The 12361-nt window shown below is 44.8% G+C and overlaps 9 non-coding genes across 9 annotated transcripts; all 9 read right to left on the bottom strand.

The window, feature by feature from the left end:
• Positions 1-660: 660 nt before the first annotated feature.
• Positions 661-851, bottom strand: LOC141184878 (U2 spliceosomal RNA). Its single transcript, XR_012259592.1, has one exon. It is a non-coding gene; the product is annotated as a U2 spliceosomal RNA (small nuclear RNA).
• Positions 852-1972: 1121 nt separating this feature from the next.
• On the bottom strand, positions 1973-2163 carry LOC141189678 (U2 spliceosomal RNA). Its single transcript, XR_012263727.1, has one exon. It is a non-coding gene; the product is annotated as a U2 spliceosomal RNA (small nuclear RNA).
• A 1120-nt stretch (positions 2164-3283) lies between these two features.
• Positions 3284-3474, bottom strand: LOC141189679 (U2 spliceosomal RNA). Its single transcript, XR_012263728.1, has one exon. It is a non-coding gene; the product is annotated as a U2 spliceosomal RNA (small nuclear RNA).
• A 1121-nt stretch (positions 3475-4595) lies between these two features.
• LOC141189680 (U2 spliceosomal RNA) lies at positions 4596-4786 on the bottom strand. The gene has a single exon (XR_012263729.1). It is a non-coding gene; the product is annotated as a U2 spliceosomal RNA (small nuclear RNA).
• Positions 4787-5906: 1120 nt separating this feature from the next.
• Positions 5907-6097, bottom strand: LOC141189681 (U2 spliceosomal RNA). The gene has a single exon (XR_012263730.1). It is a non-coding gene; the product is annotated as a U2 spliceosomal RNA (small nuclear RNA).
• A 1120-nt stretch (positions 6098-7217) lies between these two features.
• Positions 7218-7408, bottom strand: LOC141184841 (U2 spliceosomal RNA). Its single transcript, XR_012259558.1, has one exon. It is a non-coding gene; the product is annotated as a U2 spliceosomal RNA (small nuclear RNA).
• A 1122-nt stretch (positions 7409-8530) lies between these two features.
• LOC141189682 (U2 spliceosomal RNA) lies at positions 8531-8721 on the bottom strand. The gene has a single exon (XR_012263731.1). It is a non-coding gene; the product is annotated as a U2 spliceosomal RNA (small nuclear RNA).
• Positions 8722-9838: 1117 nt separating this feature from the next.
• On the bottom strand, positions 9839-10029 carry LOC141189684 (U2 spliceosomal RNA). The gene has a single exon (XR_012263733.1). It is a non-coding gene; the product is annotated as a U2 spliceosomal RNA (small nuclear RNA).
• Positions 10030-11143: 1114 nt separating this feature from the next.
• Positions 11144-11334, bottom strand: LOC141189685 (U2 spliceosomal RNA). The gene has a single exon (XR_012263734.1). It is a non-coding gene; the product is annotated as a U2 spliceosomal RNA (small nuclear RNA).
• Positions 11335-12361: the final 1027 nt, after the last annotated feature.

Here is a 12361-nt window from a genome sequence, read left to right on the forward strand (position 1 = left end):
ATACCTGGATGGCTGAATGTCACTGAGAAGCTCACAGAGACCGCCATAAGCAACAGTTTAAAAGAATGCCACAGACTAATCAACCAAACTTTTTGGGTTGGTTTCTCTTTTATAGTCTGCAGGCATTAAATGAAAGAAGTCAGTGTTCCAGCAGAGGGAGACAACGTTTCAGAAAAGGCATTGTAGCAAACCAAAAAAGAAATTTTAAGCGCAGCAGAGTAACCAGCTCACATACCTGTTAGCTCAGGTGAGTTTAAAAGGCTGCTGTTAATAACAAGGGCATTTGCTAAATAGATGGTGTGTGTGCAACAATATACTGAAAGGTCAATTATATTGTGCAGCTTATCTCACCACCTGTAGTTATTTAGGTGAAAGCTCCAAAATGCTTGCCTAATATGTCTGTTTATCCAAAAGGAAGTATAGAGGGAGAGCTAGATAGATAGCATTGCATTACATTACATTACATGGCAATGCAATGCACAGTTGCTGAAGTTGAACCAAAATGAGCTTGTCATCTGGCTTCTGCAACTTTTAGCATGAAAAATCCAATGAGGAGAAGAAAAGCAAAGCCAAAGTGTCCATCCCAAAATCCGACAAACAAGCAAAATGAACAAAAAGCATTGAATTCAATTCTTTCTGATTTTAGAAACTGCATTAAAGAAGGGGTGCACCGGTCCTGGAGATACTGCAATACCAGGTCAATGCGTGGAGTGGACAGAGCAAGCTGTTTTTCCATCTCCCTGTTCTAAAAATCCATTTAATATATGGTCCCCAGATAGGGGACGTATCAGATATTAAACTGATAAGAACAGATACTACACTTGATCTTAGCCAAAAGGCCGAGAAGCGATAACCAGAATTGGTTTCCGACTACGGTGCCACCCAAGGATTCTGAAAAGTCCATTTGTGGAGATGGCCACCTGGACTCCCGTTAAGAAGACATGCTGTCAACCTCTAGATCCCTCACATGCCTGCACTTTTCGGCTTGCTGCTGCTGCAATCCACGCATTTTAGATCTGCATAACTCCACCTCTTTTAGCACAGTACCCTCAACCCCCGGCTGTTCCCACCCGCCTCAACACCGTTGGAAGGGAGGAGAACCAATTAAGGCGGGGGGGGGGGTGGAAAGAGCAGCTGTCTACCCTTAGCAGGAGGGTTGCTGATTAATTACCTCTCCTGCTGCTGCTGCTGCTGGCTGTCCAGCAGCAGACTGAAGGTGGCTGCTGCTGTGCGCAGGTATATAAAGGCTCAGAGCCTATTATGACACGCGCAGCCAGCGTTCCATTGCCACATTCCGTCTACTGCAGGCGGGATACCTGGATGGCTGAATGTCACTGAGAAGCTCACAGAGACCGCCATAAGCAACAGTTTAAAAGAATGCCACAGACTAATCAACCAAACTTTTTGGGTTGGTTTCTCTTTTATAGTCTGCAGGCATTAAATGAAAGAAGTCAGTGTTCCAGCAGAGGGAGACAACGTTTCAGAAAAGGCATTGTAGCAAACCAAAAAAGAAATTTTAAGCGCAGCAGAGTAACCAGCTCACATACCTGTTAGCTCAGGTGAGTTTAAAAGGCTGCTGTTGATAACAAGGGCATTTTCTAAATAGATGGTGTGTGTGCAACAATATACTGAAAGGTCAATTATATTGTGCAGCTTATCTCACCACCTGTAGTTATTTAGGTGAAAGCTCCAAAATGCTTGCCTAATATGTCTGTTTATCCAAAAGGAAGTATAGAGGGAGAGCTAGATAGATAGCATTGCATTACATTACATTACATGGCAATGCAATGCACAGTTGCTGAAGTTGAACCAAAATGAGCTTGTCATCTGGCTTCTGCAACTTTTAACATGAAAAATCCAATGAGGAGAAGAAAAGCAAAGCCAAAGAGTCCATCCCAAAATCCGACAAACAAGCAAAATGAACAAAAAGCATTGAATTCAATTCTTTCTGATTTTAGAAACTGCATTAAAGAAGGGGTGCACCGGTCCTGGAGATACTGCAATACCAGGTCAATGCGTGGAGTGGACAGAGCAAGCTCTTTTTCCATCTCCCTGTTCTAAAAATCCATTTAATATATGGTCCCCAGATAGGGGACGTATCAGATATTAAACTGATAAGAACAGATACTACACTTGATCTTAGCCAAAAGGCCGAGAAGCGATAACCAGAATTGGTTTCCGACTACGGTGCCACCCAAGGATTCTGAAAAGTCCATTTGTGGAGATGGCCACCTGGACTCCCGTTAAGAAGACATGCTGTCAACCTCTAGATCCCTCACATGCCTGCACTTTTCGGCTTGCTGCTGCTGCAATCCACGCGTTTTAGATCTGCATAACTCCACCTCTTTTAGCACAGTACCCTCAACCCCCGGCTGTTCCCACCCGCCTCAACACCGTTGGAAGGGAGGAGAACCAATTAAGGCGGGGGGGGGGTGGAACGAGCAGCTGTCTACCCTTAGCAGGAGGGTTGCTGATTAATTACCTCTCCTGCTGCTGCTGCTGCTGGCTGTCCAGCAGCAGACTGAAGGTGGCTGCTGCTGTGCGCAGGTATATAAAGGCTCAGAGCCTATTATGACACGCGCAGCCAGCGTTCCATTGCCACATTCCGTCTACTGCAGGCGGGATACCTGGATGGCTGAATGTCACTGAGAAGCTCACAGAGACCGCCATAAGCAACAGTTTAAAAGAATGCCACAGACTAATCAACCAAACTTTTTGGGTTGGTTTCTCTTTTATAGTCTGCAGGCATTAAATGAAAGAAGTCAGTGTTCCAGCAGAGGGAGACAACGTTTCAGAAAAGGCATTGTAGCAAACCAAAAAAGAAATTTTAAGCGCAGCAGAGTAACCAGCTCACATACCTGTTAGCTCAGGTGAGTTTAAAAGGCTGCTGTTGATAACAAGGGCATTTGCTAAATAGATGGTGTGTGTGCAACAATATACTGAAAGGTCAATTATATTGTGCAGCTTATCTCACCACCTGTAGTTATTTAGGTGAAAGCTCCAAAATGCTTGCCTAATATGTCTGTTTATCCAAAAGGAAGTATAGAGGGAGAGCTAGATAGATAGCATTGCATTACATTACATTACATGGCAATGCAATGCACAGTTGCTGAAGTTGAACCAAAATGAGCTTGTCATCTGGCTTCTGCAACTTTTAACATGAAAAATCCAATGAGGAGAAGAAAAGCAAAGCCAAAGAGTCCATCCCAAAATCCGACAAACAAGCAAAATGAACAAAAAGCATTGAATTCAATTCTTTCTGATTTTAGAAACTGCATTAAAGAAGGGGTGCACCGGTCCTGGAGATACTGCAATACCAGGTCAATGCGTGGAGTGGACAGAGCAAGCTCTTTTTCCATCTCCCTGTTCTAAAAATCCATTTAATATATGGTCCCCAGATAGGGGACGTATCAGATATTAAACTGATAAGAACAGATACTACACTTGATCTTAGCCAAAAGGCCGAGAAGCGATAACCAGAATTGGTTTCCGACTACGGTGCCACCCAAGGATTCTGAAAAGTCCATTTGTGGAGATGGCCACCTGGACTCCCGTTAAGAAGACATGCTGTCAACCTCTAGATCCCTCACATGCCTGCACTTTTCGGCTTGCTGCTGCTGCAATCCACGCGTTTTAGATCTGCATAACTCCACCTCTTTTAGCACAGTACCCTCAACCCCCGGCTGTTCCCACCCGCCTCAACACCGTTGGAAGGGAGGAGAACCAATTAAGGCGGGGGGGGGGGTGGAAAGAGCAGCTGTCTACCCTTAGCAGGAGGGTTGCTGATTAATTACCTCTCCTGCTGCTGCTGCTGCTGGCTGTCCAGCAGCAGACTGAAGGTGGCTGCTGCTGTGCGCAGGTATATAAAGGCTCAGAGCCTATTATGACACGCGCAGCCAGCGTTCCATTGCCACATTCCGTCTACTGCAGGCGGGATACCTGGATGGCTGAATGTCACTGAGAAGCTCACAGAGACCGCCATAAGCAACAGTTTAAAAGAATGCCACAGACTAATCAACCAAACTTTTTGGGTTGGTTTCTCTTTTATAGTCTGCAGGCATTAAATGAAAGAAGTCAGTGTTCCAGCAGAGGGAGACAACGTTTCAGAAAAGGCATTGTAGCAAACCAAAAAAGAAATTTTAAGCGCAGCAGAGTAACCAGCTCACATACCTGTTAGCTCAGGTGAGTTTAAAAGGCTGCTGTTGATAACAAGGGCATTTGCTAAATAGATGGTGTGTGTGCAACAATATACTGAAAGGTCAATTATATTGTGCAGCTTATCTCACCACCTGTAGTTATTTAGGTGAAAGCTCCAAAATGCTTGCCTAATATGTCTTTTTATCCAAAAGGAAGTATAGAGGGAGAGCTAGATAGATAGCATTGCATTACATTACATTACATGGCAATGCAATGCACAGTTGCTGAAGTTGAACCAAAATGAGCTTGTCATCTGGCTTCTGCAACTTTTAACATGAAAAATCCAATGAGGAGAAGAAAAGCAAAGCCAAAGAGTCCATCCCAAAATCCGACAAACAAGCAAAATGAACAAAAAGCATTGAATTCAATTCTTTCTGATTTTAGAAACTGCATTAAAGAAGGGGTGCACCGGTCCTGGAGATACTGCAATACCAGGTCAATGCGTGGAGTGGACAGAGCAAGCTCTTTTTCCATCTCCCTGTTCTAAAAATCCATTTAATATATGGTCCCCAGATAGGGGACGTATCAGATATTAAACTGATAAGAACAGATACTACACTTGATCTTAGCCAAAAGGCCGAGAAGCGATAACCAGAATTGGTTTCCGACTACGGTGCCACCCAAGGATTCTGAAAAGTCCATTTGTGGAGATGGCCACCTGGACTCCCGTTAAGAAGACATGCTGTCAACCTCTAGATCCCTCACATGCCTGCACTTTTCGGCTTGCTGCTGCTGCAATCCACGCGTTTTAGATCTGCATAACTCCACCTCTTTTAGCACAGTACCCTCAACCCCCGGCTGTTCCCACCCGCCTCAACACCGTTGGAAGGGAGGAGAACCAATTAAGGCGGGGGGGGGGTGGAACGAGCAGCTGTCTACCCTTAGCAGGAGGGTTGCTGATTAATTACCTCTCCTGCTGCTGCTGCTGCTGGCTGTCCAGCAGCAGACTGAAGGTGGCTGCTGCTGTGCGCAGGTATATAAAGGCTCAGAGCCTATTATGACACGCGCAGCCAGCGTTCCATTGCCACATTCCGTCTACTGCAGGCGGGATACCTGGATGGCTGAATGTCACTGAGAAGCTCACAGAGACCGCCATAAGCAACAGTTTAAAAGAATGCCACAGACTAATCAACCAAACTTTTTGGGTTGGTTTCTCTTTTATAGTCTGCAGGCATTAAATGAAAGAAGTCAGTGTTCCAGCAGAGGGAGACAACGTTTCAGAAAAGGCATTGTAGCAAACCAAAAAAGAAATTTTAAGCGCAGCAGAGTAACCAGCTCACATACCTGTTAGCTCAGGTGAGTTTAAAAGGCTGCTGTTGATAACAAGGGCATTTGCTAAATAGATGGTGTGTGTGCAACAATATACTGAAAGGTCAATTATATTGTGCAGCTTATCTCACCACCTGTAGTTATTTAGGTGAAAGCTCCAAAATGCTTGCCTAATATGTCTGTTTATCCAAAAGGAAGTATAGAGGGAGAGCTAGATAGATAGCATTGCATTACATTACATTACATGGCAATGCAATGCACAGTTGCTGAAGTTGAACCAAAATGAGCTTGTCATCTGGCTTCTGCAACTTTTAACATGAAAAATCCAATGAGGAGAAGAAAAGCAAAGCCAAAGAGTCCATCCCAAAATCCGACAAACAAGCAAAATGAACAAAAAGCATTGAATTCAATTCTTTCTGATTTTAGAAACTGCATTAAAGAAGGGGTGCACCGGTCCTGGAGATACTGCAATACCAGGTCAATGCGTGGAGTGGACAGAGCAAGCTCTTTTTCCATCTCCCTGTTCTAAAAATCCATTTAATATATGGTCCCCAGATAGGGGACGTATCAGATATTAAACTGATAAGAACAGATACTACACTTGATCTTAGCCAAAAGGCCGAGAAGCGATAACCAGAATTGGTTTCCGACTACGGTGCCACCCAAGGATTCTGAAAAGTCCATTTGTGGAGATGGCCACCTGGACTCCCGTTAAGAAGACATGCTGTCAATCTCTAGATCCCTCACATGCCTGCACTTTTCGGCTTGCTGCTGCTGCAATCCACGCGTTTTAGATCTGCATAACTCCACCTCTTTTAGCACAGTACCCTCAACCCCCGGCTGTTCCCACCCGCCTCAACACCGTTGGAAGGGAGGAGAACCAATTAAGGCGGGGGGGGGGTGGAACGAGCAGCTGTCTACCCTTAGCAGGAGGGTTGCTGATTAATTACCTCTCCTGCAGCTGCTGCTGCTGGCTGTCCAGCAGCAGACTGAAGGTGGCTGCTGCTGTGCGCAGGTATATAAAGGCTCAGAGCCTATTATGACACGCGCAGCCAGCGTTCCATTGCCACATTCCGTCTACTGCAGGCGGGATACCTGGATGGCTGAATGTCACTGAGAAGCTCACAGAGACCGCCATAAGCAACAGTTTAAAAGAATGCCACAGACTAATCAACCAAACTTTTTGGGTTGGTTTCTCTTTTATAGTCTGCAGGCATTAAATGAAAGAAGTCAGTGTTCCAGCAGAGGGAGACAACGTTTCAGAAAAGGCATTGTAGCAAACCAAAAAAGAAATTTTAAGCGCAGCAGAGTAACCAGCTCACATACCTGTTAGCTCAGGTGAGTTTAAAAGGCTGCTGTTGATAACAAGGGCATTTGCTAAATAGATGGTGTGTGTGCAACAATATACTGAAAGGTCAATTATATTGTGCAGCTTATCTCACCACCTGTAGTTATTTAGGTGAAAGCTCCAAAATGCTTGCCTAATATGTCTGTTTATCCAAAAGGAAGTATAGAGGGAGAGCTAGATAGATAGCATTGCATTACATTACATTACATGGCAATGCAATGCACAGTTGCTGAAGTTGAACCAAAATGAGCTTGTCATCTGGCTTCTGCAACTTTTAACATGAAAAATCCAATGAGGAGAAGAAAAGCAAAGCCAAAGAGTCCATCCCAAAATCCGACAAACAAGCAAAATGAACAAAAAGCATTGAATTCAATTCTTTCTGATTTTAGAAACTGCATTAAAGAAGGGGTGCACCGGTCCTGGAGATACTGCAATACCATGTCAATGCGTGGAGTGGACAGAGCAAGCTCTTTTTCCATCTCCCTGTTCTAAAAATCCATTTAATATATGGTCCCCAGATAGGGGACGTATCAGATATTAAACTGATAAGAACAGATACTACACTTGATCTTAGCCAAAAGGCCGAGAAGCGATAACCAGAATTGGTTTCCGACTACGGTGCCACCCAAGGATTCTGAAAAGTCCATTTGTGGAGATGGCCACCTGGACTCCCGTTAAGAAGACATGCTGTCAATCTCTAGATCCCTCACATGCCTGCACTTTTCGGCTTGCTGCTGCTGCAATCCACGCGTTTTAGATCTGCATAACTCCACCTCTTTTAGCACAGTACCCTCAACCCCCGGCTGTTCCCACCCGCCTCAACACCGTTGGAAGGGAGGAGAACCAATTAAGGCGGGGGGGGGGGGTGGAACGAGCAGCTGTCTACCCTTAGCAGGAGGGTTGCTGATTAATTACCTCTCCTGCAGCTGCTGCTGCTGGCTGTCCAGCAGCAGACTGAAGGTGGCTGCTGCTGTGCGCAGGTATATAAAGGCTCAGAGCCTATTATGACACGCGCAGCCAGCGTTCCATTGCCACATTCCGTCTACTGCAGGCGGGATACCTGGATGGCTGAATGTCACTGAGAAGCTCACAGAGACCGCCATAAGCAACAGTTTAAAAGAATGCCACAGACTAATCAACCAAACTTTTTGGGTTGGTTTCTCTTTTATAGTCTGCAGGCATTAAATGAAAGAAGTCAGTGTTCCAGCAGAGGGAGACAACGTTTCAGAAAAGGCATTGTAGCAAACCAAAAAAGAAATTTTAAGCGCAGCAGAGTAACCAGCTCACATACCTGTTAGCTCAGGTGAGTTTAAAAGGCTGCTGTTGATAACAAGGGCATTTGCTAAATAGATGGTGTGTGTGCAACAATATACTGAAAGGTCAATTATATTGTGCAGCTTATCTCACCACCTGTAGTTATTTAGGTGAAAGCTCCAAAATGCTTGCCTAATATGTCTGTTTATCCAAAAGGAAGTATAGAGGGAGAGCTAGATAGATAGCATTGCATTACATTACATTACATGGCAATGCAATGCACAGTTGCTGAAGTTGAACCAAAATGAGCTTGTCATCTGGCTTCTGCAACTTTTAACATGAAAAATCCAATGAGGAGAAGAAAAGCAAAGCCAAAGAGTCCATCCCAAAATCCGACAAACAAGCAAAATGAACAAAAAGCATTGAATTCAATTCTTTCTGATTTTAGAAACTGCATTAAAGAAGGGGTGCACCGGTCCTGGAGATACTGCAATACCAGGTCAATGCGTGGAGTGGACAGAGCAAGCTCTTTTTCCATCTCCCTGTTCTAAAAATCCATTTAATATATGGTCCCCAGATAGGGGACGTATCAGATATTAAACTGATAAGAACAGATACTACACTTGATCTTAGCCAAAAGGCCGAGAAGCGATAACCAGAATTGGTTTCCGACTACGGTGCCACCCAAGGATTCTGAAAAGTCCATTTGTGGAGATGGCCACCTGGACTCCCGTTAAGAAGACATGCTGTCAACCTCTAGATCCCTCACATGCCTGCACTTTTCGGCTTGCTGCTGCTGCAATCCACGCGTTTTAGATCTGCATAACTCCACCTCTTTTAGCACAGTACCCTCAACCCCCGGCTGTTCCAACCCGCCTCAACACCGTTGGAAGGGAGGAGAACCAATTAAGGCGGGGGGGGGGTGGAACGAGCAGCTGTCTACCCTTAGCAGGAGGGTTGCTGATTAATTACCTCTCCTGCTGCTGCTGCTGGCTGTCCAGCAGCAGACTGAAGGTGGCTGCTGCTGTGCGCAGGTATATAAAGGCTCAGAGCCTATTATGACACGCGCAGCCAGCGTTCCATTGCCACATTCCGTCTACTGCAGGCGGGATACCTGGATGGCTGAATGTCACTGAGAAGCTCACAGAGACCGCCATAAGCAACAGTTTAAAAGAATGCCACAGACTAATCAACCAAACTTTTTGGGTTGGTTTCTCTTTTATAGTCTGCAGGCATTAAATGAAAGAAGTCAGTGTTCCAGCAGAGGGAGACAACGTTTCAGAAAAGGCATTGTAGCAAACCAAAAAAGAAATTTTAAGCGCAGCAGAGTAACCAGCTCACATACCTGTTAGCTCAGGTGAGTTTAAAAGGCTGCTGTTGATAACAAGGGCATTTGCTAAATAGATGGTGTGTGTGCAACAATATACTGAAAGGTCAATTATATTGTGCAGCTTATCTCACCACCTGTAGTTATTTAGGTGAAAGCTCCAAAATGCTTGCCTAATATGTCTGTTTATCCAAAAGGAAGTATAGAGGGAGAGCTAGATAGATAGCATTGCATTACATTACATTACATGGCAATGCAATGCACAGTTGCTGAAGTTGAACCAAAATGAGCTTGTCATCTGGCTTCTGCAACTTTTAACATGAAAAATCCAATGAGGAGAAGAAAAGCAAAGCCAAAGAGTCCATCCCAAAATCCGACAAACAAGCAAAATGAACAAAAAGCATTGAATTCAATTCTTTCTGATTTTAGAAACTGCATTAAAGAAGGGGTGCACCGGTCCTGGAGATACTGCAATACCAGGTCAATGCGTGGAGTGGACAGAGCAAGCTCTTTTTCCATCTCCCTGTTCTAAAAATCCATTTAATATATGGTCCCCAGATAGGGGACGTATCAGATATTAAACTGATAAGAACAGATACTACACTTGATCTTAGCCAAAAGGCCGAGAAGCGATAACCAGAATTGGTTTCCGACTACGGTGCCACCCAAGGATTCTGAAAAGTCCATTTGTGGAGATGGCCACCTGGACTCCCGTTAAGAAGACATGCTGTCAACCTCTAGATCCCTCACATGCCTGCACTTTTCGGCTTGCTGCTGCTGCAATCCACGCGTTTTAGATCTGTATAACTCCACCTCTTTTAGCACAGTACCCTCAACCCCCGGCTGTTCCCACCCGCCTCAACACCGTTGGAAGGGAGGAGAACCAATTAAGGCGGGGGGGGGGTGGAACGAGCAGCTGTCTACCCTTAGCAGGAGGGTTGCTGATTAATTACCTCTCCTGCTGCTGCTGGCTGTCCAGCAGCAGACTGAAGGTGGCTGCTGCTGTGCGCAGGTATATAAAGGCTCAGAGCCTATTATGACACGCGCAGCCAGCGTTCCATTGCCACATTCCGTCTACTGCAGGCGGGATACCTGGATGGCTGAATGTCACTGAGAAGCTCACAGAGACCGCCATAAGCAACAGTTTAAAAGAATGCCACAGACTAATCAACCAAACTTTTTGGGTTGGTTTCTCTTTTATAGGCTGCAGGCATTAAATGAAAGAAGTCAGTGTTCCAGCAGAGGGAGACAACGTTTCAGAAAAGGCATTGTAGCAAACCAAAAAAGAAATTTTAAGCGCAGCAGAGTAACCAGCTCACATACCTGTTAGCTCAGGTGAGTTTAAAAGGCTGCTGTTGATAACAAGGGCATTTGCTAAATAGATGGTGTGTGTGCAACAATATACTGAAAGGTCAATTATATTGTGCAGCTTATCTCACCACCTGTAGTTATTTAGGTGAAAGCTCCAAAATGCTTGCCTAATATGTCTGTTTATCCAAAAGGAAGTATAGAGGGAGAGCTAGATAGATAGCATTGCATTACATTACATTACATGGCAATGCAATGCACAGTTGCTGAAGTTGAACCAAAATGAGCTTGTCATCTGGCTTCTGCAACTTTTAACATGAAAAATCCAATGAGGAGAAGAAAAGCAAAGCCAAAGAGTCCATCCCAAAATCCGACAAACAAGCAAAATGAACAAAAAGCATTGAATTCAATTCTTTCTGATTTTAGAAACTGCATTAAAGAAGGGGTGCACCGGTCCTGGAGATACTGCAATACCAGGTCAATGCGTGGAGTGGACAGAGCAAGCTCTTTTTCCATCTCCCTGTTCTAAAAATCCATTTAATATATGGTCCCCAGATAGGGGACGTATCAGATATTAAACTGATAAGAACAGATACTACACTTGATCTTAGCCAAAAGGCCGAGAAGCGATAACCAGAATTGGTTTCCGACTACGGTGCCACCCAAGGATTCTGAAAAGTCCATTTGTGGAGATGGCCACCTGGACTCCCGTTAAGAAGACATGCTGTCAACCTCTAGATCCCTCACATGCCTGCACTTTTCGGCTTGCTGCTGCTGCAATCCACGCGTTTTAGATCTGCATAACTCCACCTCTTTTAGCACAGTACCCTCAACCCCCGGCTGTTCCCACCCGCCTCAACACCGTTGGAAGGGAGGAGAACCAATTAAGGCGGGGGGGGGGGGGGGTGGAACGAGCAGCTGTCTACCCTTAGCAGGAGGGTTGCTGATTAATTACCTCTCCTGCTGCTGCTGCTGCTGGCTGTCCAGCAGCAGACTGAAGGTGGCTGCTGCTGTGCGCAGGTATATAAAGGCTCAGAGCCTATTATGACACGCGCAGCCAGCGTTCCATTGCCACATTCCGTCTACTGCAGGCGGGATACCTGGATGGCTGAATGTCACTGAGAAGCTCACAGAGACCGCCATAAGCAACAGTTTAAAAGAATGCCACAGACTAATCAACCAAACTTTTTGGGTTGGTTTCTCTTTTATAGTCTGAAGGCATTAAATGAAAGAAGTCAGTGTTCCAGCAGAGGGAGACAACGTTTCAGAAAAGGCATTGTAGCAAACCAAAAAAGAAATTTTAAGCGCAGCAGAGTAACCAGCTCACATACCTGTTAGCTCAGGTGAGTTTAAAAGGCTGCTGTTGATAACAAGGGCATTTGCTAAATAGATGGTGTGTGTGCAACAATATACTGAAAGGTCAATTATATTGTGCAGCTTATCTCACCACCTGTAGTTATTTAGGTGAAAGCTCCAAAATGCTTGCCTAATATGTCTGTTTATCCAAAAGGAAGTATAGAGGGAGAGCTAGATAGATAGCATTGCATTACATTACATTACATGGCAATGCAATGCACAGTTGCTGAAGTTGAACCAAAATGAGCTTGTCATCTGGCTTCTGCAACTTTTAACATGAAAAATTCAATGAGGAGAAGAAA

The sequence above is a fragment of the Phyllobates terribilis genome, unplaced genomic scaffold, assembly GCF_046119375.1.
Source record: "Phyllobates terribilis strain yellow unplaced genomic scaffold, ASM4611937v1 Scaffold_40__1_contigs__length_11209783, whole genome shotgun sequence".
NCBI lineage: Eukaryota > Metazoa > Chordata > Amphibia > Anura > Dendrobatidae > Phyllobates > Phyllobates terribilis.